At 44.3% G+C, this 23,867-nt stretch overlaps 1 long non-coding RNA gene across 1 annotated transcript in view; it reads left to right on the top strand.

The window, feature by feature from the left end:
- Positions 1-22,975, top strand: part of LOC147450778 (uncharacterized) — a 117,550-nt gene extending 94,575 nt beyond the window's left edge. The window contains exon 3 of the long non-coding RNA XR_015189305.1: positions 22,839-22,975. This is a non-coding gene — a long non-coding RNA (uncharacterized LOC147450778). The remainder of the gene's footprint in view (positions 1-22,838) is intronic.
- Positions 22,976-23,867: the final 892 nt, after the last annotated feature.

The raw sequence follows: 23,867 nt of genomic DNA, 5'->3' as shown, positions 1-23,867 counted from the left end.
CTACTCACACAAGTGCATGGAGAGTGCGCAAGAAAGGAATCGATGAGAAGGGAAACGTAAAGGATAGGGCACTTATTCTCCGCTTCCCGAATATAGAAATAAGGAAAGAATTTCTAAAGAAGAGGCCAACTCTTAAGAAAACCGGTATTTTCTTGGGAGATGACCTTACATTGGCACAAGTGGCACACATGCAAGAGTTGATGCCAGAGATTAGGGCAGGAAGAGAAAAGGGGAAAATCGCCTTTTATAGAGGAGGGAAAGTAGTGGTTCTGGAAAAGCGCTCAGCATGACGGTGCGAGACCTATGGGGCGACGCTTCAGATAGCGACGTGGAATTGTAATGGATCATTTAGGCTAGATGTAGGTGCCTTTGAAGACAGCTTTCGGGACAGAGACATTGTTTTCTACTCAGAGACACACCAGATACTAGGACAGCGTATGCCACATGTGAAGGGTTATTGATGGGAAACAGCTGGTCGACCAGACAAGAGATCTCTATAGGGTAGCCGGGGTTCAGGAGGAGTAGAAGTCTTATTCAAAGAGGAGCTGAAACCACTACTACAGATTATCAGGAAAGATGAGCAAGCAAGGTATATGTGGGTGAGAATCAGAGTCGAGACAGGTAGATTTCTATATATCGCTATATGCTACTTCCCTCCAAGTACCTCAGTCTACTCCTCACCTAAAGGACAGTCCCCTTTCTCCATATTGAATAATGACATATGGGAGTTCTCTAGAGATGGAGATATAGTTCTCTTAGGAGACTTTAATGCCAGAACGGCCAACTCTCGAGCAGTATTCTATGATACTTCTGAGGAAATGCTCAGAGAAGTGGATTTATCACAAAGGGGGCTTACTAGAAACTCACAGGATAAAGAACACATTGAATATGGGAGACATCTCATGGAGATGGCAACCATACATGGTTTGGCCATACTTAATGGTCTAGAGAATTTCCTGTTATCTGGGGGATTCACATGCTTCCCACACAGGCATGGGGCCAGTACAGGTGATTATGTCATGACTTCACCAAGCTTTATTTCTAGTATCAAGGACTTTAAGGTGGGACCCAGACCGGTTGGGATTGCAGTGGATCATGCTCTCTTGACCTTATCAATCTCCTTCCAATACAGTGCCTCTCAAGTACAAAGCAAGAAGACACACACAAGATATACTCTCACGCCAAAGACTGATTCAGTCTATGTGGAAAAGATCTATAATAGGATGTGGGCAGCTGAGCCAGTATATATTGTAGAGGAGATTAATTCTCAGTTAACAGAGATACTACGTGGAGCAGCACAACAGGCATACCCACATACTCAACCTGATCAGAAGAGAGGATCTGGGAACATGCCTCAAAACAATTGGTATGACGAGGAATGCAGAGAGACGAGAACCCAGGTCCAGAAAGAACTTACACTTGGGATCATCAGATATAAGCAGTCTCGGATTGCTCTTCGGCTTATAGTACGTCGTAAGAAAAGGGCACTTTTAGCCAAACTGGAGAAGGATTTATATCAGCTCTTCTTGAGTCAGGACTCACATGAGGCCTAGCGCTTATTTCACGAGCACTCATCGCCTACGACGATTACTTCTCCCGAGATTTGGGGTCAATATGTAACATCATTATATATGGTATCTAGACAGCCTCCATTACCAGATCCGCTAGAGCCATGCCCTGCTACTAGTACTTTCTTTACTACGGCAATGGTGGAAAAAGCCATTGATAAGATGAAGACAAGAAGAGCATATGATCATGATGGTTTAGTAGCAGAACATCTGATCCATGCAAGGGATCTACTTTCAGAAGTGCTTGCTCGTTTGTTTAATTGGGTCATGTGTGAAGGATTACCTGAATCTTGGAAATTATCTACTATAGTACCTATTTTCAAGTCACGGAATCCTATGATACTCGGAAACTACCGTACCATTATGGTAGGTCACACTTTGACCCGACTGTACGCATCCATTCTTGAACAAAAATTGAGTGGATGGGCAGAGAATGAGGGCATAAGGGCAACAGGACATGCTGGACAAGGAGGGGTTATTCTACTTTAGATCATATTCTTACGCTGAGAGCCATTATTGAGGTAGGTCACACTTTGACCCGACTGTACGCATCCATTCTTGAACAAAAATTGAGTGCATGGGTAGAGAATGAGGGCATAAGGGCAATAGGACAAGCTGGATTCAGTAGGGGTTATTCCACTTTAGATCATATTCTTACGCTCAGAGCCATTATTGAGGAAGGAAGAGCAAACGGGAGAAGGATGTATTGTTGCTTTGTGGATTTTCGGAAAGCTTTTGATACAGTACCGAGGGGCAGATTGATGCGCAAGCTGCAAGAGTTAGGGGTCCCCAAAGAGATTATTTGGGGGATCATGGCCTTATACGGGTCAGTAACTGGTTATGTACGTACTCCAGAAGTGGATTCCGACATTGTTCATTCCACCGTTGGAGTAAAGCAGGGATGCCCACTGTCCCCTACTTTATTTGTTATGTACATAGATGAGGTATCAGATTACATTGATAGAGAGGGTGACAGAGGTGCTCAACTTGCAGGGTCACGGATCCCTTTGTTGTTGTATACAGATGATATTGTATTGATAGCAGAATCACCAGATGGAATGCAGAGGCAGCTAGATGCATTACATAAATTCGCGGAGAACAGTGGACTGTCGGTAAACTTGGGTAAAACCAAAGTTATGGTGTTTAACACCACACCGCAGTGGGTTAGGAGATCGGCACCTACATTTTCATATGGCCGGGATACAGTAGAGTACACAGATGCATACACATACCTTGGTGTTGTATTTGCAGGACCGAAGTTTACTCTTAAGAAAGCAGCGGATGCTAGATTATCCAGAGCCTCTGTGGCCTTGGGAGGGTTTAGTGCAGTTTCAGGAACCACGAACAAAACTTTGGCTCTTTGATACTGTGGTGGCTTCGGCTATGCTTTATGCGGTCCAGATTTGGGGACCATCAAGATAATTGGAAGTCAATGGAGAGACCTTTGGTATCTATGATTTCCCGATTGATTAGAGCCGAGGCCTCCGTACCACACTCGATTGCCCAAGCAGAACTAGTGGCCCCTCCGATAGAAATTGAAGCTCTTACGAGATCTGTGTCCTTTATACATGGTTTGTGGGATATAAATAATTGCCGATATACTAGACTGGCCCTCGAATGCTCTCGACAATTAGCAATGAAAGGGGATACGTCATGCTGGTATGCGCAACTGTCCTCGTGGTTTCAGAGACACGGGTTCAGTATGGAAAGATTACCCCCCTTCCAATACTCTCTTGAGGCTCCATCCTCCATCACTGGCAATTACACGAATGGAGATTAATAAAATCATCTGACAGGATCTTATACAGTTGGATACTAAGGGGACATGGGTAGATCCTACACAAGAATTGCGCACGAAGATGGCCGACTACAAAGAAAACTTCCTACAACTATCCGAAGATGGATTAGTGATTCGCCCGAGTTACATGGATACCCACCTGTCTCATGGTTTGAGATGTGCTATTGGTCAGATTCGTACATCCTCACACCAGTTGGAAATTGAATTTGGGAGATTTAGGGGAATCCCACCTGAGAGCAAAATTTGCAAGTTATGCGGAATGGAGCCGGAGACCGAATTACTCTATATATGCCACTGCAGAGTATACTCTGAGATACGTGGGCGTTGTTCATTGCCTCTTTAAAGAAGGCTTTGGACCTCTAGATAGAATCATGCAATACCAAGATCAAAGATGCTTAGGCTTGTACCTACTGGAACTACATCGGCAGAGGGATAATCTATTGAGAAGACAAAGAGCACTACAGCCTCAGAGGCAGATCACAGATTTCTTCGGATCGAGAGAAGCAGGAGTGTAAGGAGAAGCAAGAGGCCAGCAGCGAGCACAAAGGAGTACCCACATTCATACCAAAGGCACCCTAATTGACAGAGCGATTGAGCTTAGGAAATCGAGACGGCCACGACCAAGATGCAGAAGCGCACTTCACCGGAGGAGACTACAACAAAGGATTAGAAGCATTCTACCTAGACACCCAGAATGCTCCTAAGAAGTTTATTTAACACTTTGTATTTAGTTTTTCACATTTATTTTCACACTTTCACACTTTTCACAGTTAGTACTTTAGTACTAAGGTACCCAGACATTGTAACAGATTCACCACTTTTGTATCAGTTTGGTCTAATAGGTCATTCTGGCCTTTGGAAGACGTTAATATAACATTTCATTTTATTTCATTTCTCTGTTCTCTATGTGGCTCTTGCCGATTCAGTCACATGCGTGGCGTGACCCCTCTCTTTCTAGAATTTCCATTCGGATGATGAAGTCCATAACATTGCACCTAACAAACAATGAATGAAAGGTTTCAAAATGATCTTTGGTGATGGCAAAGGCAAAAAAGGTCAGTACACTTTAATTGTGTAAGATTAGCGCACAATCTTCCATTTGTGAAATATCTATGAAAGTTGATGATGAAATATGGCATTATCAACTTGGGCACATGAGTGCCAAAGGAATGAAAATCCCTCAATTGAAGAAGCTTCTACCAAGTTGAAAGAAGTGAACTTGGATTTCTATGAGGATTATATTTTTGGTAAACAATGGATGGTAAAATTTGTTGAATTAGGAAGTGAAAGAAAAATAAAAAAACATGAATTAGCTCAATCTCAAAAACACTACATCAAGAAGGTACCAGAAAAGTTTATGATGCAAAGTGAAAAATAGGTTTACACAAGGCAAGTCACTTTAAACTCAACAAGGATATGTATCCAAAGGCACAAGAGGAGATAGTTTATGTGTCTAAAGTTTCATATGCTGCATCAATAGGTTCTCTAATGTATGCTATTGTTTGGAGAAGGTTAGTAGATATTGCACATGGAATGGGATTTGTGAGTAGATTCATGAAGTATCCACGTAAAAACATTGGCAAGCTGTGAAATGGATACTTAGGTATCTAAAAGGGACAATTAGAAATGCCTTATGTTTTGAAGGCACTTCGCTCAACGTCACTTAGTCTCGTCCTCATCTTCTTCACCCTCTTGATTTTCCTCTTCACCTTGGTCTTTATCCTAACCACGTCCTCTCTCTCTCTCTCTCTCTCTCTCTCTCTCTCTCTCTCTCTCTCTCTCCATCCAGAGTGCAGATGAGGATGGATTCTAGTAGTAGTAGTATTCTTGTTCTAGTCTTTTTGTACCGAGACATGGTATCAGATTCACAATTTTGTAACAATTTGGTCTCATAGGTCATTTTGGCCTTTTGAAGACATTAATATAACATTTCATTTCATCTCTCTCTCTCTCTCTCTCTCTCTCTCTCTCTCTCTCAAGAGCTGGCTGAGTCTCTCTCTTTAATGCCTTCTGGTAATAGCGGGCATGCACGACCTCTAGGGTACCATGATAGGAGGCCATGTCAAAGTTAGAGTATATTTAAGGCCCATGTCACACTAGGGCATGCAAAAGCAGCCCAAGCTGAGATGGTGTGCCGTTGTTCGCTGGGAGAAAAAAGGGAAGTTGGCTGCGAGGTGTTGTCAGAGGGGCGGCCTCGCTTTCCTGGCCATCTTCTCAAAGCCTGCTAGTACTGACAACCTTTTAGCTAAAAATTTGAAAGAGAATAGGATGAGGAAAGTAGTCACGTGTTTGTCTTTTGACGGGTTAACGAAAAATCCTCCCCATTATATAAAAATATGGGCTTCCCTTAAATTCCTATCAGGAGCACTATTAGGGAAAAATCATTTTTCTAAACACACAACCGCCAACCACCACACTGTTTCCAGAGAGAGCGTTCAAGAGAGTTCAAGACATGGAGACAGAAAGAGATAGCCACCCCCGTTGCATTTCTAGACAGAGAGCATTCGAGAGCCTCTTTTTCTTGCTTCGCTTGCCGCCACCTGGAAAGCATCATCTTGAAATTTTGCATTTTAACCATTTGTTCAATAACGAGCACACATATTGCTTCTTTATAGAGCTTTAAAAAATCTTGAGCTGTGAGGGTTGCCACGCGTCACCAAGTTGCTTCCTAGCCGATTGTGCGCGCAGTGCCCCGCGCACACACACACACACACACACACACACACACACACACAGAGAGAGAGAGAGAGAGAGAGAGAGAGAGAGAGAGAGAGAGAGAGAGAGAGAGAGAGAGAGAGAGAGAGAGAGAGAGAGAGAGAGAGAGAGAGAGAGAGAGAGAGAGAGAGAGAGAGAGAGAGAGAGAGAAATGAAATGAAATGATATATTAACGTCTACAAAAGGCCAAAATGACCTATGAGACCAACTGATTACAATGATGAGTCGAGTACCAAGTTTGGGTATAAACAAAGAAAACTACAAACAAAGAACTGATAGGAGTGCTACCGACTCCTATGGGTGGCTGGTAGGCTGAGCAATGGTATCATGCCATAAAGGTACAAGTGGGGATAAGTGTCACCATGATATTAATATAGCAGTAGCTTGAAGCCTATCCTGATCGACACTTTGGGTGTCGTGCTAGAATCTTGTGGAGAGAGAGAGAGAGAGAGAGAGAGAGAGAGAGAGAGAGAGAGAGAGAGAGAGAGAGAGAGAGACGTCGTTATCTGCTGAAACATCATGTGTGTGTGTGTGTGTGTGGATCCTCAAAGATGGCCTCGGCCCTTGCAACATCGTAGTCTTGCTCATGCCTCACGTTTCAAAACTCTCTCTATACTGCTTCTTTATAGAGCTTAAGAAAATCTCATGCTATGAGGGTTGCCACGCGTCACCAAGTTGGTTCCAAGCCGAACGTGCTCACAGTGCCGCGCACACACACACACACACACACACACACACACACACACACACACACATACACACACACAGAGAGAGAGAGAGAGAGAGAGAGAGAGAGAGAGAGAGAGAGAGAGAGAGAGAGAGAGAGAGAGAGAGAGAGAGAGAGATGAAATGAAAATGAAATGTTATATTAACGTCTTCAAAAGGCCAAAGTGACCTATGAGACCAGAAAGTTACAATGTGGTGGATTTGATACAAAGTCAGAGTAACAAGATGACAAAATGACAGAATGACAAAATGACAAAATAAAATACTATGGAATCCTAAACTGCTAGGTGTGGACTAAGAGAGAGAGAGAGAGAGAGAGAGAGAGAGAGAGAGAGAGAGAGAGAGAGAGAGAGAGAGAGAGACGTCGTTATCTGTTGAAACATCATGTGTGTGGGATCCTCAAAGATGGCCACGGCCCTTGCAGCATCATAGTCTTGCTCACGCCTCACGTTTCAAAACTCTCTCCAAAAGTAGAAATTGGAAAGACAGGCTGCTAGATTGCGGCTGCAGAGATGGTAGAGGAAGACCTATGAGGATGACGATAATGGTGACTGATTTGTGTTGATGTTTCGGGGCTATCTTGGTGCTCGGTATCTTCCAACTTTATTAAACATTTATGAGCACACCTCAAGAGGAAAGCTGTTGTGATAACTTGGTCGGATTGTCAAAGCTAAGAAGAGTAGTATGAATGGTAAAGTGTAGTACTTTTATTTATTGACGTTACACCATCATAGAGTAGGAAGCAACTCATGTCTAAATGACATTTTGGATGAGTCTAATAGAGCTTTAGGGTTTGCAAACCATGAAACAAATACATTGCGATTAATCCATAGAGATACAATGTTCTATGGTTTCTCAACCTCACTACCCATTAAATGAAGGATCCGGATAGAGATCAAGGAATATGTGGTTTATTTTTGCAATTGTTGCATCATGTCACAAACAACCTCGAGGAGAAGCTAAGTTATACTGATGAGGCAATCGTTGATGGGGATGATCAGATCAACTATATGGGGTGTATAATCAACATGATGTTGGGAGAATCGTGCTTTCCATTTGAAGTTCACCTATAGAAGTGTGTCGATCGTCCTCGTGATCGATGTCATACACCCTCGATTTAATTAGCATATAGGTATGGCTAAACCAGTGTTCATCTTCTCTCTGTGGAGATTGTTTCAAATATGCAAAAATGGGGCATTGTTTTTTCCTACCTCTCCATAGTCTAGGAATTTGACATGAAAAGAGTTCTCTAGGACAATGATGTATTGGTATTCATTTGTGTTATTGAGAGAGAGAGAGAGAAATGAAATGAAATGATATATTAACGTCTTCAAAAGGCCAAAATGACCTATGAGACCATCAGATACAAAGTGGTGAATCTAATACAATGTCTGAAGTACAAGTACAAAAAGTTCTGAATGTAAAAATGAAAACTGAAAATGAAGTGTCAAATGTGAAAATGTAGAATAGGCCCTGAATGACACTCTGGGTGTCGTGCTAGAATGCCTCTGATCCTCTGCTGGAGTCTCCGTAGATGGAGTGTGATCCTGTGTCTCGGTCGTGGTCGTCTCGATCTCCCAAGCTCAGTCGCCCTATCAATGAGGGTGCCTTTGGTATGAATGTGGGTACAACCCTGTGCTGGCGGTTGGTCTCCTGGCTCCCTCGATCCAAAGAAGTTTGTGCTCTGTCTCTGTGACTGTCGTACTCCATGTCTCCTCAGCAGACTATCTCTAGGTCGGTGTAGCTCAAGTAGATATAAGCCAAGGCATCTCTGATCATGATACCTCATGACTCTATCTAGGGGTCTAAAACCCTCCCTGAATAAGCAATGGAAGCGCCCTCGTATCTCATAATACACAGTGCAGTGGCATACGTAGTGTAGCTCTGTCTCTGGCTCTCTATCGCATAGTTGGCATATCCTAGACTACGGTGGTATCCCTGTGAATCTACATGTCTCAATCTCCAACTGGTGTGAGGATGTGCGAATCTGACGAATAGCACATCGCAGACCATGAGACAAATGAGTGTCCATGTAGCTCGGACGAATCACAAACCCATCTCCCGAAAGTTGGAGAAGATGCTCTTTGTAGAAAACCATCTTCGTGCCCAACTCCTGCATCGGCTCTACCCATGTCCTCCTGGTGTCCAACTGTATAAGATCCTGACAAATGAGTCTAGCGATCTCCGTCGTGTGACTGGCAGGGAGGGTGCATCCAGGGAATACTGAAAAGGAGGCAATCTATCCATGCTGAAACCATGCCTCTGAATCCATGAGGTCATCTGCGCATACCAACATGATGCGTCTCCCTGCATCGCTAACTGCCTAGAGGACTCAAGAGCCAATCTAGTATATCTGTCTCTATGTGTATCCGATAGACTGTGCATAAAGGACATTGATCTGGTAAGAGCCTTAATCTCTATAGGAGGGGCGGCTACCTCCGCTCGAATAATCGCATGTGGTATGGAGGCCTTGGCTCTAATCATCCGGGATATCATAAATACCAAGGGTCTCTCCATGCTACTCCAACTGTCATGATTCACAGATGGTCCCCACACTTGGACCCCATAAAGCATAGCTGAAGCAACCAAAGTATCAAAGAGCCATAGCTTTGTTCGTGGTTCTTGAAACTGAACATGTGAACACATCCTCTCTAGCCCTCCCAATGCCGCATAGGCTCTAGACAGTCTAGTCTGTGCTGCTCTCCTCAGAGTAAACCTCGGTCCCGTGAATACCACCCCCAGATATGTATATTCATCTGTGTACTCCACATTGTCCTGACCATATACGAGTGTAAGTGCCGATCTCTTGACCCACTGTGGTGTGGTGTTAAACACCATAACCTTGGTTTTACCAAGGTTCACAGACAATCCACAGTCCTTTGCAAAGCTATGCAATGCATCCAACTGTCTCTGCATGCCCTCTGGTGACTCTGATATCAACACAATATCATCAGCATATAATAATAAAGGGATCCATGTCCCTGCTAGCTGAGCGCCTCTATCGCCCTCTCTGTCAATGTAGTCAGAGACCTCATCTACATACATACCAAAAAGTATAGGGGACAAAGGACACCCCTGTTTTCACGGCAATAGTGGAATGAACAATGTCAGAAATCCCCTCAAGAGTGCATACTTGACCAGTCACTAAGCCGTATAAAGCCATGATCCCCCATATGATCTTTGTGGGTACTCCCAACATCAGTAGCCTACGCATCAATCTGGCCCTCGACACTGTGTCAAATGCTTTGCGAAAGTCCACAAAGCAACAGTACATCCGTCTCCCATGTGCCCGACCCTCTTAATAATGGCTCTGAGTGTAAGAATATGGTCCAAAGTGGAGAAACCCCTCCCGAATCCAGCCTGTCCTGTTGCTCGCATGCCTTCATTTTCTGCCTATTTACTTAGTTGTTGTTCAAGAATGGATGCATACAACCGTGCCAATGTGTGCCCTATCATAATAGTACGGTAGTTCCCTGGCACCGTGGGGTCCCCTGCCTTGAAGAGAGGTACAATAGTAGATAATCTCCGAGACTCGGGTAGTCCCTCACACATGACACGGTTAAACAACTGCGCTAGAACCTCTGACAGTAAATCTCTAGCATGTATCAAGTGCTCTGCCACCAAACCATCATGATCATATGCTCTCCTAGTCCTCATCCTGTCAATGGCGTTCTTCACCATCTCAGTGGTAAAGAAGGTACTAGTGGCTGGACATGGCTCTAGAGTGTCTGGTAGTGGTGGTTGCCCAGGTGCTGTGTATAATGATGCTGCATACTGACCCCAAATCTCGAGAGAGGTAATTTTTGGAGGAGGTGAGTGCTCATGGAAGAGACGCCAGGCCTCACCTGAATCTCGACTGAAAAAGAGCTGATACAAATCACGTTCCATCTGGGCTAAAAAGGCCCGCTTCTTCCGTCGCACTAAACGCTGGAGGGCAATCCGAGACTGTCTATATGTAATGACTCCAAGTATAAGCTCACTCTAAATCTGAACTCTCATCTTTCTGCAGTCCTCATCATACCAACTATTCTGAGGCATGTTCCCAGAACGTCTTCTCTGATCTGGTTGAGTGTGTGGGTATGCCTTTGTTGCTGCCCCATGCAAGATCTCCGTCAATAGAAGTGGTGATCTCCTCCACGGTATATACAGACTCGGCTGCCCTCATCCGGCTGTAAATCTCCTCCACATAAGCTGAGTCCGTCTCTGGTGTAAAAGTATACCGTGTGTGTGCAATCCTCCGTGGTGTCTGAGACGCACTATACTGGAAAGAGACTGAAAAAGTCAGGAGAGCATGGTCCACTGCTACGCCAACAGGTCTAGGTCCCACACTGAGATCTTGAATACTGGAGGTGAACCTCGGTGAAGTCATGACATAGTCCACTGTACTGGCCCCATGTCTGTGTGGAAAGCATGTGAATCCCCCAGACGAAGGAAAAATCTCTAGACCATTAAGTATGGCCAAACCATGCGTAGTCGTCATCTCCATGAGGGAGATGTCATCTCCATGAGATATCTCCCATACTCTGTGTGCTCTCTATCCTGTGAGTCTCTCTCTCTCTCTCTCTCTCTCTCTCTCTCTCTCTCTCTCTCTCTCTCTCTCTCTCTCTCTCTCTCTCTCAAAATGCGAATGCCATGCACCTTATCTTGGTTGCAGACCTTGCCAAACATATTGTCCCTAAGGGTACCAAGACTTCATGTGAAGATCAGGATTCAATTAACCCTCCTTGCTTGGTTTATACACATGTTATCATTTTGTTGGTGTGTCCATATAAATGTTGTATCTAAAAGGGAACCGTTTGGTGATACAATGTTATGCTAGATTAGGAGCAAGGTAATGACATTATAAAAGATCGAGAGGACATATTTTTATTCCATCTTTCTACTGGAACTGGCCCACGTAGATAGAAACTTGGGATACATATATAGTTTAGAAGAAGAAGATTGTTTTAACATTGTAGGAAACTATCCCAAGAGACCTTAAAGAAGAAGAAGAAGATTGTTTTAACGTCGTAGGAAACTATCCCAAGAGACCTTAAAGATCTATCCAACGAGGGAAGTTGAACTGAAGGCCTATTATTCAAAAGGGAAATGGCAAGTATTTTATCCCCTGGTATTCTCTCTCTCTCTCTCTCTCTCTCTCTCTCTCTCTCTCTCTCTCTCTCTCTCAATGTTGATTATGACACATAATAGTTTCAACATCGAGAGAGTCAAGAGAGACGTCTTAGACTAAGATGTGTGTTTATCTACAGTCATATGTTTCCTAATTTGGAAGGTCAAGCCTTTTAGAAATTCTACAATCTAGCCTTGCCATTATCCCCTCCTTGCACGAACCCTAGGGCGTATCATGTAGCCTTATTATAGTGCAATAAACAGTATGAATGTAGCACTGTGTGTGTGCGTGTGCGCGCGCATGAGAGAGAGAGAGAGAGAGAGAGAGAGAGAGAGAGAGAGAGAGAGAGAGAGAGAGAGAGATTTAATCAACACTACAATGCCCCTTATATAATAGGCATCTTTTCGTTAGTGCATAAAAAATGTGCATATAATGGGTTGCTACTTCAGAGGGAAGAAGAGTTGTGTACAAGAATTGAGCCCATGCTTTTATTGGCCGCAACAACGCGCGGGTCACATACTAGTTTACATTATTTATACTTAATTTTTTGAGAATTTTGAAGTGGCATTGGTCCTTATCCCTTTCAACTCATTTGACATTTTGGATTTTAAATTCTTGTAAGATGAGACGGACTTTTACGAAACATTGGAGGGTGGGGGTAATATCTTACATATCCATCTGCGTTTGATCGATGTGAGCCATCTTCGGATTCTGATACACACATATCCACCATTTTGTATCTGTCCTTTGAGATACACATCCATCTTTATGTACCCCCTGAGGCTCTCGATATTGACCTTTTACAGCTCTAGGTGTTTCTGTTTTAGTTAGTTTCTTTCTTTTTAACCACACCTAGTATCAGATTCACCATGATGTAAGTCTTTGGTCTCATAGGTCAGTTTGGTCAAGAGCACCTTTTCACTTCCAAGCTGGATACCATGCAGGTTCCAACAGAAAAGGATCCAATGGAAGAGGACAACCTGAATGGGAACTCTGTTGAAGAGTTCCTGGAGGCAGAAGAACTTGTCCCCCTTTTCCAATGATGGATACTCTCTCTATTCAATCTTGGAACGTGAGGGGACTAAAAACCCGGAAGAAGGGCACTCTCTCTGGGAAGAACTGAAGAAAGAGAAAGCACTCAATTGCTGCGCCATCCAAGAGCACCATTTGGATGCTCGTAGCAAGAGAAAACAGGCTGTAGGAAAAAAACTTATCTTTTATGGGGAAGGAAGTGACGATTTCAGTGGTGTCTTGTTCATTGCTGATAGAGATTTGGAGCCAAAGATGGTTCTAAACCACCCCTCCGAAGAGTCCTTGGTGTTAGAATCAGATGGGACAATCAACCTATCACCATAGTAAATGTTTACGGCCCTTGCAACGCAAAGGATAGAGCTAAATTGTGGATGCAGCTCAGGGATACTCCGATTGAAGGGGAGTGGCTGATGGTTGGAGATTGCAATATGGTCGAGAAAAGCAAGGATAGAACAGGCTATGCGAGTATGCTGGCCGGCTCAGAGAAGTCTAAATGGCTGAGCTTATGTGAGAAGTGGGCTATGATTGACGTGTGGGAAGTGGGCCCATGGAACAGCATGCCTGGATTCACCTACACAAGCCTTCAGTATGCCCGCACTGCCTCCCGGCTGGACAGATGCTACTGCTCTCATCAAGCTGATTGGATCTCATCAACGTTAGAGATGAAGGTAATCTCAACAAAAATCCTCTCCGATCACATGCCATTACACTTACAACTCAAGAAAGATAAAGGGGGGGGGGGGGGGGGGTTAAATCCTCGAGAGGGGAGAAAAAGCTTCTGGTTACAGGGACACACCTATTCAAAGAACCTCTCTTCAGAAGCATCACCAAGAAAGCGTTGGGAACTCAAGAAAGATGTGGGGATGAATAAACCTAGTGCTTGGAATATATTTGGTCGAAGTGTACAAAAAGCTATCAAAACTTCAGGTGCTCGGGTTAAAAAAGCCAATGAGGCACATATCAAACATCTCACAGAGGAGGTAGCGCAATTAGCCTCTAGGAAGGCTGCCGGACTGGCTACCGAGGATGAGCACAAGCGATGGCTTGAAGCTAATCTCACCTGGCCAACGAACAGCTGGAGGAAATCAAGAAGGCGAGATTGCTCTCTGGGGAAACTTTCCTTCAACCAAAGCCTTCTAACCAAGCACGTTTTTTTAGGGCTCTGAAAGTGAGGAAGAGTCGAGGCCGCGTGCAAGTGCTCGATGATGAGAAAGGGAATACAATTCAAAACCAAGATGAGATGGTTGGACTTATGCTCAATTATCTCAGCCCAGATTATCGGCCAGCCAGAGACCCAATCTTAGAAAGTGGAAGAAGCCCGAGCGTCTTTACTTGGGAGTGTTGAAAAGAAGGTTCCCCAGGAGGAAGCCAACTGCATGGAAAAGGCCTTCTCTGAGGAGGAATGCTCAACGGCACTAAAAGCTCTTGGCAATGAAAAGTCGCCCGGTTGGGATGGATTGATGGCTGAATTCTTCAGGGAATTTTGGGATGATCTCAAGGGTCCAGTCACATGGATGGCCAATCAAGCTGTTTCCGAAGAGTCATTGGATGCAAGTGTTAAGAGAGGGCTTATCAAGCCCATCCCCAAACAGATCTGCTGCTCTCAACTTAAACATTGGCGTCCCATTACGATGATGTCAGTAGCATACAAAATTATTGCCAAGGCGTTAGCTCTCAGACTTGCCCCTCTCCTGGGTCGAATTATCTCTCCCCATCCACAGGGGTTCATTAAAGGGAGATCTATATATGACCAGATCTTGGCAGCAATGGTAGGAATAGAGTATGCATCCTTCTCCAAGCAAGAGTGCATCTTGCTGCAGCTGGACCTCGACAAAGCCTATGATAGAATAGAATGGTCCTATATAGAAGAAGTCATGGGAGCTCTGGGCTTTGGGCCTCGCCTTTGTCGCCTCATACGCACACTAGGCGTTGGCAGCCAATCAGAGCTCTTGTTTAATGACAGAATTGTGGGCTCTTTTGAGGTTAAAAGGTCTATTAAGCAAGGATGTCCCCTGGCCCCCTTGCTTTTCGCCATCGGGTCGCATCCTCTCATTATGATGCTCGAAGCCAGTGCTGCGCGGGGGGAGATTCAAGTTCTAGCATTATCGAGCAACGACCGGCTACTGGCTAAAATGTTTGCAGATGATTCGCTCCTATTCTTGAAGGCATGCCCTCAAGTTGTCAGGAGAGCTCTGGAGATTGTGCAAATATTTGCCGTGGCCTCGGGATCCAAGTGCAATATAGAGAAGTCAAGACTTATCTCCCTATTGGAGAATGACTCTTTTGACCCTGTAGTCTGGACAGGAGAGATTATCTTAAAAGGGAGTGTATTCAGACACCTGGGAGCCCCCGTAGGAGTGGACGTAACCCACAGGCAAAGATTTCAATAGGTCCTTGAAAAAAGCTCAAAAATGAGAAGATGGGAGTTCGTTCTCCTCCCCTTCCAAAGCCGGATTAGAGTAATTAATGCTTCTATGATCCCGTATATTGCTTTCCTCAGCCTCGTGCTCAAGGTGGCTAAGTGTAACTGGAAAGAATTCTTAAAACCAGTGAAAAGGTTTCTTTGGAAGAACAACACAAAAACCTCCCGGCCATGGTAGTGGGCTAGATGGGAGGTAGTTGCTCGCCCAGTAGACCAAGGAGGGCTTGGCATTCTTAACCTTGTATCCCATGCTGAGGCCCTTTGTGCCAAATTTATGGTCTCATTGGCTAAATAGGACCAAGCTTGGGCTATTAGCAAATGCTTGATGCAGTAAAACTGCGATCAAAAGGGGGAAAGTGGAAGGGGGTTGTGATGCACGACAAACTTCTCACCCCGAAGTGCTCTTATCTTAGATCTTGTGGACTCTCAGGGGAGCTGATGAGGAAGTGCAAAAGAGCAGCTGAGGTTTTGGCATGGGGGGAAGCAACCAGATACTTTAAGAAATCCATTTTGCACTGGTCCCCTTGGCTCTCTAAAATATTGGGGCCACTGCAAAGCACCTATTGGATAGAAATGGCCAAGAATGTGAATAATAAGGGGCTCGTCGACTGGAGCAATTCTGGGATGGCAACAGGAAGTGCAATTTCAACTGAATGGCTTTGAGATCTAACTAGTCTATAGGGTGATGAAAGAGCTTGATAAGGTGGTGATGCCAATTTGTGAATCCAACTTTGAATGGGACGCTTAGATATGGCCCGGGAGTAGCCTATTTTGGAAACCACATTCTAAAGGCATTTACCATGCATTAATGCATGGTATTAATTGGTGTAGCCCCCTCAAAAATTTATGGAAGAGGCACTGGGCGGAAAAACGGTGGGAGGGAATCATGGAGAACATCTGGAAGCCAAGGTGGCCTCAGTATATGAAGATATTTCTGTGGAAAGTGATGTGGGATGCTCTGCCGACAGGCGTAAAGATACAAGAAAGAGGAATCGGATCCGATCGTTGCTCGGGGTGCAGAATAGCTAGGGAAGACGTAGCCCACCTTTTCATGGGATGCCAAGCAATGAGTGGCATGGCTGGGAAAATATGCAAGTGGATTCAAAGGACATGGCAAATTAAGTTCTTCAAGTCTGATATGTTCTTTGGTAGTAACGGGTTGAGAAGTCCTGCTCTTCTTGTCTGCACTCAAATAATCAGGTACTACTTCTTTCACCATATTTGGCAAGCAAGGAACCGCCGCGTGTTTGAGGGGGATATGGCTGTGGCAAGCTTTTGTGAAATCATACAAGAGAGCACAGTGACGATCCACATGATCGGAGGCAAACAAGCCTCAGAAGACTGGTCTAGAACAATACATGTCATGATGACATCTTGTAATAAGTAAAGCCTAGGAGTAGTTGTGGTTTCTCTGTCAAGCAAAAAACTTGTAATCCTTTGACCCTCAAGGCTCGGTCTGAGCTTGAGGTTGGTGTATATTTCTGATGTTCTTAATACTATCCACTCACAATTATGAGTTTTGCAAAAAAAAAAAAAAACATTTCATATCTCTCTCTCTCTCTCCTACCCCCCCCCCCCCGCTCCAAAAACAGACACACACACACACATGCACATTTTGCCTTTGTGATTATTTGACACCCCACCTATCATGTGGGATCAATGGCCCCTATTAATTGGGACCGACAGGATTGGTTCTGCACCGTTAGATGGAAGATTAATCTCCAAGTGATCACCATGTGATCCCAATTAAAGAAAACCTCAAGTAAACTCAATGTGAACATTGAGTGCCCGCCAAGTGATCCCCATGTGAATCCCAATTGGGATGTGATCCCCTTGTGAACCCATGTATTCCAAATTGATCCGTGTGTCATCCCAACCATCCCAACGTGATCTCCAAGTGAGCACCATGGGATCCCCACCCCATCATTTTTTCTATATCATTGCAAGTTCTCATCATTTCAAGTGAACACCATGTGATCCCCACCCCATCATTTTTGGTATATCATTGCGAGTTCTCATCACCATTTCAAGTGACGGGTGATAGCTTAATGGTAGAGTCGTAGCATTTGGTGTGACATGTGGTGGGTTCAAGTCTCGGCGGAACAATCCGGTTGGAATATTTTTTTTCTTGAGAATAAAGGGATGGTCTACCTCATCCAAAGATCGTGAACCGTCGATCCCACCTGAAAATGGGGGTGTCAAATTGTCCCGTGGCACATTTTATTACTTCGTACTTTCGTCCTTTAGTGAGAGATGGAGGAATAGTCTCATAAGCCAACTTTGGCTTGTAATAGATGTAAAAGGTCTCTCTCTCTCTCTCTCTCACGCACACACACACACGTGCAAAGAAGCTAATTTCTAAATCTCTTAGAAATTCAAAATTCGAATGCCTAAATGGTGTCAGTTTTGAGGGCAACTACCAAACTGTTAACAAAGCAAGTCCGAAGGCAAAAAGTGAGCCATGTGGGCATACTGGAGTAGGGCATGATGCCAAGGCTAGCCTTGTCACTATCTCACACGGCATCAGCCACTAGGGCCCAAATTTGGGGGTGTGGAACGGCTTTGATCTCAGTAACCGATCGCCCGGTGAGCTAGGGACACAAATGACGCCCCGAGTTCACCCCTAATTCACCTGCCTCATGGGTTGAACTCGAGACCTCTCGGTTGCCACATGAAAGCCCTACCGTCACGCTAGCGCGCGTCGTTGCCTGTGTCAGCATGGCACACTATCACATCCTAGTTTACCCGCCCCTAGTTCATTGGATGATCCGACACGCACCCCCCCCCGCCCCCGCCCCCCCCCCCCCCCCCACCGGGAAAAAAATAAATTTGGGCCCTAGATCCCCTTTGATCCATACCCCTGTGTTATATAGCGACAAGGCAAGGCTAGTGCGTGCCACATTGGGAGGAGAGGGGATGATAATTGCTTCTAAAAGATGGGCACTTTGCAGTGAAAGTACTCTCTGCATCTGTACTCTAAAAGCCCAAAACGGAGCCGACAACTTGAGATAGATAAAACTTGCTGCTCAAAGTTAGGCCCAAATGGACCAGCTAGCGTTATTTGCAACTATGGAGCTAAGGAAGAAGAGTAGAGGTACTAGAGGTTTACAGGGGATGATGAGAAAGAAGATGCAACTGGCATCAACAGAAACTCTGCAAAGAGAGCTCAAATGGCAGCACCATCAGAAACAATGAGCTGGAGCTTTCTGGGAGGCAGTGTTGAGGAAAATTGTGCTTCAAGCCCTCAGCTTAGCCTTGAGCCGGTTGCAAAATCAAAACAGTAAGTTGAAATCCGCATGGAAATTCAAGAAAATAGAGTTAAATTGCAATCAGCAGCAGTTATTTTGGAAAGTTTCCAAGAATTTTGTATTTTTGTGAAATTGAATTTTCCTGAACACTTCTGGGAGGACCAGTAGTGCAAATGTCTGGCTCCTCTAATAATCCATAGATGCAGAGACTCTCTCTCTCTAGAGTCCAAGGAGGTGCTGAAGGGAGACCGAACGAGGCCACCAGAAGATGTTCAATTGCAACAGACTTGCAGAGAGAGAAAATCGCACGAGACATAATTATTTCAAAAAGTAACTGATAACTATACATGGCATGACCTACCTCATGACTAATTGACACCCCCTCTGTCATGTGGGATCTACGGTCCCTATTGATTGGGGGCGGCGGGATCGGTTTTGCACCGTCCGCCGGTGGTGGTTTAATCCCCAAGTGATCACCATGTGATCACAATTAAAGTGAACCCCAACTAAATCTGATGTGAACATCAAGTGACTGCCAAGTGATCCCCGTGTGAATCCCAATCAACATGTGATCACCTTGTGACCCCACCCATTACCAAGTGATTACAGTGTGACCCCGACTATCCCAAAGTGATTGCAGTGTGACCCCGTCCATCCCAAAGTGACCTCCAAGTGAACACTAGTGATCCCCACCCTGTCATTTTTGCTATATGATTCTATGTTCACACCTCCATTTGAAGTGGCGTGCGATAGCTTAATGGGAGAATCATGGCCTCCGGTTGTGTATGTGGTGGGTTCGAGTCGTAGGGGCTCAATCGTCCGGAATCTTTTTATTCTTGAGAATAAATGGACGGTCCACATCGTTCAAAGATGGTGGACCGTAGACAAGGGGGGTGTCAAATAGTCCCAAGGCGTGACCTTTGTCTAAAACAATACAAAATCCACTATCAAAACATGCTCTTCGCTTGCAATAAAATTGGACGCCCATCTGCCTTTTTATAGGAAAGGGAGGTAAATAACTCAAGATACTCATCTAATTTAGAAAATGTCGACATGAGATAGCATTGAGAATGTCGACTTGAGATTTGTAAATAGACATTCTACTCATATTGCTCACCAAACACGTTGCCTTTTTTTTTGGGGTGCAATGCTCACTAATAGTGAGTTAGCACTATTAACCAAACAAGGTGAGGAGTCACGATGGCCTGCTTAGATGATTAGTAAATTTTTTTGAAACAAAACACCCCTCAGAAAATAAATATTTTCTCAGATAAGGATTGATGCTTCCTGCAGAGGTCACCCTCTAACATAGGGTTTTTAACCAAGGGCAGGATATTGAATGGTGCAATGATTAGATTAGCTTTTAGGTAGAATGGTAAAGATTGAATTATGTCATTGCCTAAGGAAGGTTCATGTGCAGATAATTGTCAGGCTGGAAGAATGTAATTAGATGTGCAATTAAGTTGGATACCTATGGTCTCTTTGAGTCCAAAGCTCATGCAACTAAGCTTTAGAATATAACCAAATTACACGTTTATAATTTCTAGCAGATAGTTGGCTGAAAAGTATGGTCAAGGTATTATGTCTTGCGACTGTTTAAAGATTAATAGATCCCTCTCAATGCAGCTGAGAGGATGCTTGCTTCAAAGGCAGAAATAAATCTAACCCTAAACATGAAAATTAAAATGTGGAATTTAGATGCGAGAGAGAGGCCTTCAAAGATTGACAGAGGTGGTATGGGGGATGTTTGTTTTTCTCTCAAGACAATGCAACACAGCAAAGCAGACATTCCCAAGATAATGCAATGAGATATGATGTCATGGCATTGTACCAGCCAATGCAAGCCTCCAAGGCCAACAGCCTTCTTCACAACTCCTTGCAGGCCAACTAGAACAGATTTTGTTCGATTATTGCCTGTCACGATGACCTCGGTGTGGCACGGCAGCACAGACAACTCCTCATCAAAGCCCTCGTCACTCACACTCCCTGAGCACACAGCCTTCTTCACAACTCCTTGCAGGCCAACTAGGACAGATTTTGTTCGATTATTGCCTGTCACGATGACCTTGGTGTGGCGCGGCAGCACAAACAACTCCTCATCAAAGCCCTCGTCGCACGCACCCCCTGAGCACATCACCCCTTCCTCACTTGCACCACCTCCTTGCCCATACATAGCTCTTTCCCCTGATCGCACCTCCCTCCATCTCCATCTCCATCTCCATCTCTGTGTCCATCTCCATCATCTTTAAATCAAGTGCCCTTCTTAACAAGAGCTCCCAATATATCTCTCCAGATTGTTTAAATTAGCATTGATTCAGCCCCAAGAAGCCCCCCGTGGCCACTAGAATATATGTTTCGATTGGATTGAGCTGAAATTAAGAATCCATAATTTTTCTGAATTGGAAAGCGCACAATACAGATTGGCTTTGTATGATGATGATGATCTTGGTCTACAAGGGTAAAAAAGAAGAAGCTGAGCAGCTCAAAGACATACAAATAAGGTACAAGGAGAGGTAGTCTAAATCTTGAAAAGATTTAAAGATTTATACTGAGCAAGAATGTAGGATTTGAGACGGGTGCACGCTGGAGAGAGAGGGCGTGTGGATATGTGCGCGCCCGCGCGTGTGTGTAGCGAAGTGAGAGCTTGCACTGTGGCAGACAGAGCTAGGCAATGCCGAGGAGAGAGAAAATGAAGGCTTCTTGTGAGAGATTGAAAGAGAGAAAAGCTGCAACCACTGGCGGACAGCCTCAGGTGATAGTGACGTAACTCGCACGCCTTCTCCACAGCGTTAATGCACTCCTCAGCAGGCTGCCCTTGTTTCCTCCTCTATCGCATCGAGTCATGTCATCCTGCAGCCGTCCACGTGGACGCCATCCGTCAAAGTACGCCCAACCCGGCCCAACACTAAGGCCTTTCTTCAGCAGGCCAAAAAGAATTACAACAATCCATGCACAGATTGTTTAATGGGCGCTTGCAACCACATGGGTCAAAGAGTCCGGCTTTACAGGGTGCCACCCACACATAGATACATGAATATATCTGCATAACAGAAACAATCTAACCCACATTGCCCGAATCGGAGTGGGGGAGTCGCCATGCAAGGGAGTCTGCCACCCCACCCTCACATGTCCACAGCACAGTCAATGTCAGAACCGCCCCACCGCCACAAGGCGCCATTGTGCCCTCGGCCAACACGACTGCCTAGACAAGTCAGAAAAGCCACCGGATGCACAAGAAGATTTAGAAATTTTCTCATGTAGGGAAACATTCTTTTTCAGTGTTTTTCATACAATGCATAACATCATGACCTTCTGCTCGAGAGGCATCGCATACCTAGCTAGGTACGATTGGGGGCAGGGGACCACCGGCCCCCCATCGGGCCGGCGGTCCCCTGCCCCCAGTCGTACCTAGCTAGGTATACGGTGCCTCCCTCACAGAAGCTCATGATGTTGAGGTAAGTCACAATGTGGGAATTATTGTGAGAATTTATCCAAATTTTCTTGTGATGGTGTCACCAGATCTCGCCAGCCTGCCACGTGCTGCCTTCTTACATTCTTCACCAAACATGTCACTAAGTACAAAAATTGACTTGTATTTTTTGTGATATGTCTTTCTAAGAAGGGAAAAATGAAAATAGGCCCTTCCATAGGGAAGTGTACTACTTCCGAGTGCCTGTCTTTTGAAAGAATAGGGAGCCCTTTGAATCCTACCATTGCACCACACACCTAACCCACAAAGTCACACCCAAGAGCAAGTTGTGATAAAGCACAGCCACACACCCAGTCTTCTATCCGGTAATCTGCTAATCTACTAAGTTGCCAAGATTTATATGTATTTCCTAATGGCTTCGAAATTCAATACATAGGTGCACATTGAAAACTCTATCAAGAAGAAACTCAAGGTAGAGAAAGAATGCATATGAAAACTCATATGAAAACTCCAGAAGTGATCAGATGCATATGTCAGACCCTCTCTTTATATCTAGAGGAAAAAGTCTTTCCACTTTCCATTGTTGTGAGCCTTTTCATTTCCTGCAGCCATGCCACCATGGAAATGGAATCCTTTCATAGATTGAGCTACTTTCTGTGTTTCAAGAGGCAATGTGCTGCTGGTTGTTTATTTTGAAGAATTTGCACTTGCTGGAATTTATCTTATCTTTTATGTGAGAATACTGAAGTCATGCATGGCCAATTCTGACTAAGCTCTTCTTCTTTACAGGTATCTGCAATTTGTAAGCCAGATGAGCTCACTTGAAGACTAGCATTATGTTTGCCTCGTGACCTTGCTTGAATCGCGCTAAGGAAACTTGTAAAGATACTGATGGGTACATTTTTTAGACTTTCTCTCTTCTAAGGCGTCCCCCCCCCCCCCCCCCCCCCCCCCCCCCCCCCCCCCCTCTAAAAGAGAATAAATACAAGGATATAGACTGCATTCAATCATCTCTTGTAAGACATCCTTTTTGTAAAGGGCTCGCAAGAGCAATGCAAGTTGTAGTCACCATTTTCGCATACAATAATTGATCGCATGGACCTCATTCAACCATCTTGTTGAAACAGATCCTCCTACTGATAGGATTCAATGTCTTTCTTATCGTGCAATTGATTGTTTTTAAGAATTGTTTCTCTCATGGTACTTCCCTCTAGGCCAACACTTTACTTTTCTTGATCACTGGATTTTATTTGATCTCAAGTATTGCCAATTGATGAGTTTCTAATCTCAATAAAAATATATGTCCCATGAAGGTAATGCGCATGATACATATATAGCTTTCACCTCTTCAGTTCAGCTTTAATGTGGCACAATTGAATTAGTTTATGTGATTTTCAAGCAACGACCATAGAATGAATATTTTTTGAACTAATCTACTTTTCAATGATGATTGTGAAGTAAAAAGATGCAATGAGCTTAGTTGCTAAGTCAAGCAATGGTTTCAAATACTTTTTTTTGTATAAGAACATCCCAAAGCTACTATTTCCAACATGGGAAGCCGCTATTATTAAACCTCTTGATATTAAAGAGCTCTCTATATGACAATGAAGGTGTCAACAAATGAGATCAAGAGTATGGAAAATGTCAATATGCATAAACACGTTGCAAAAGTGATGGAAAAGTCTTGCGTAGCTTTGGCAATATTTTAGCATAAATCTCAACAAAAAAGCTTTACAAAGTATAATAAAATGAATACAAGTTGATCTTTGCCTCAAAATAAGGCTGGGTTCACAAGAGGGCGGTGGAAATAGCAAAGAA

Source organism: Adiantum capillus-veneris, chromosome 9, assembly GCF_014529385.1.
Source record: "Adiantum capillus-veneris isolate H3 chromosome 9, ASM1452938v2, whole genome shotgun sequence".
NCBI classification, from domain to species: domain Eukaryota; kingdom Viridiplantae; phylum Streptophyta; class Polypodiopsida; order Polypodiales; family Pteridaceae; genus Adiantum; species Adiantum capillus-veneris.
The sequence above is the reverse complement of the archived record's forward strand: the minus strand, read 5'-3'. Positions and strand labels throughout refer to the sequence as shown.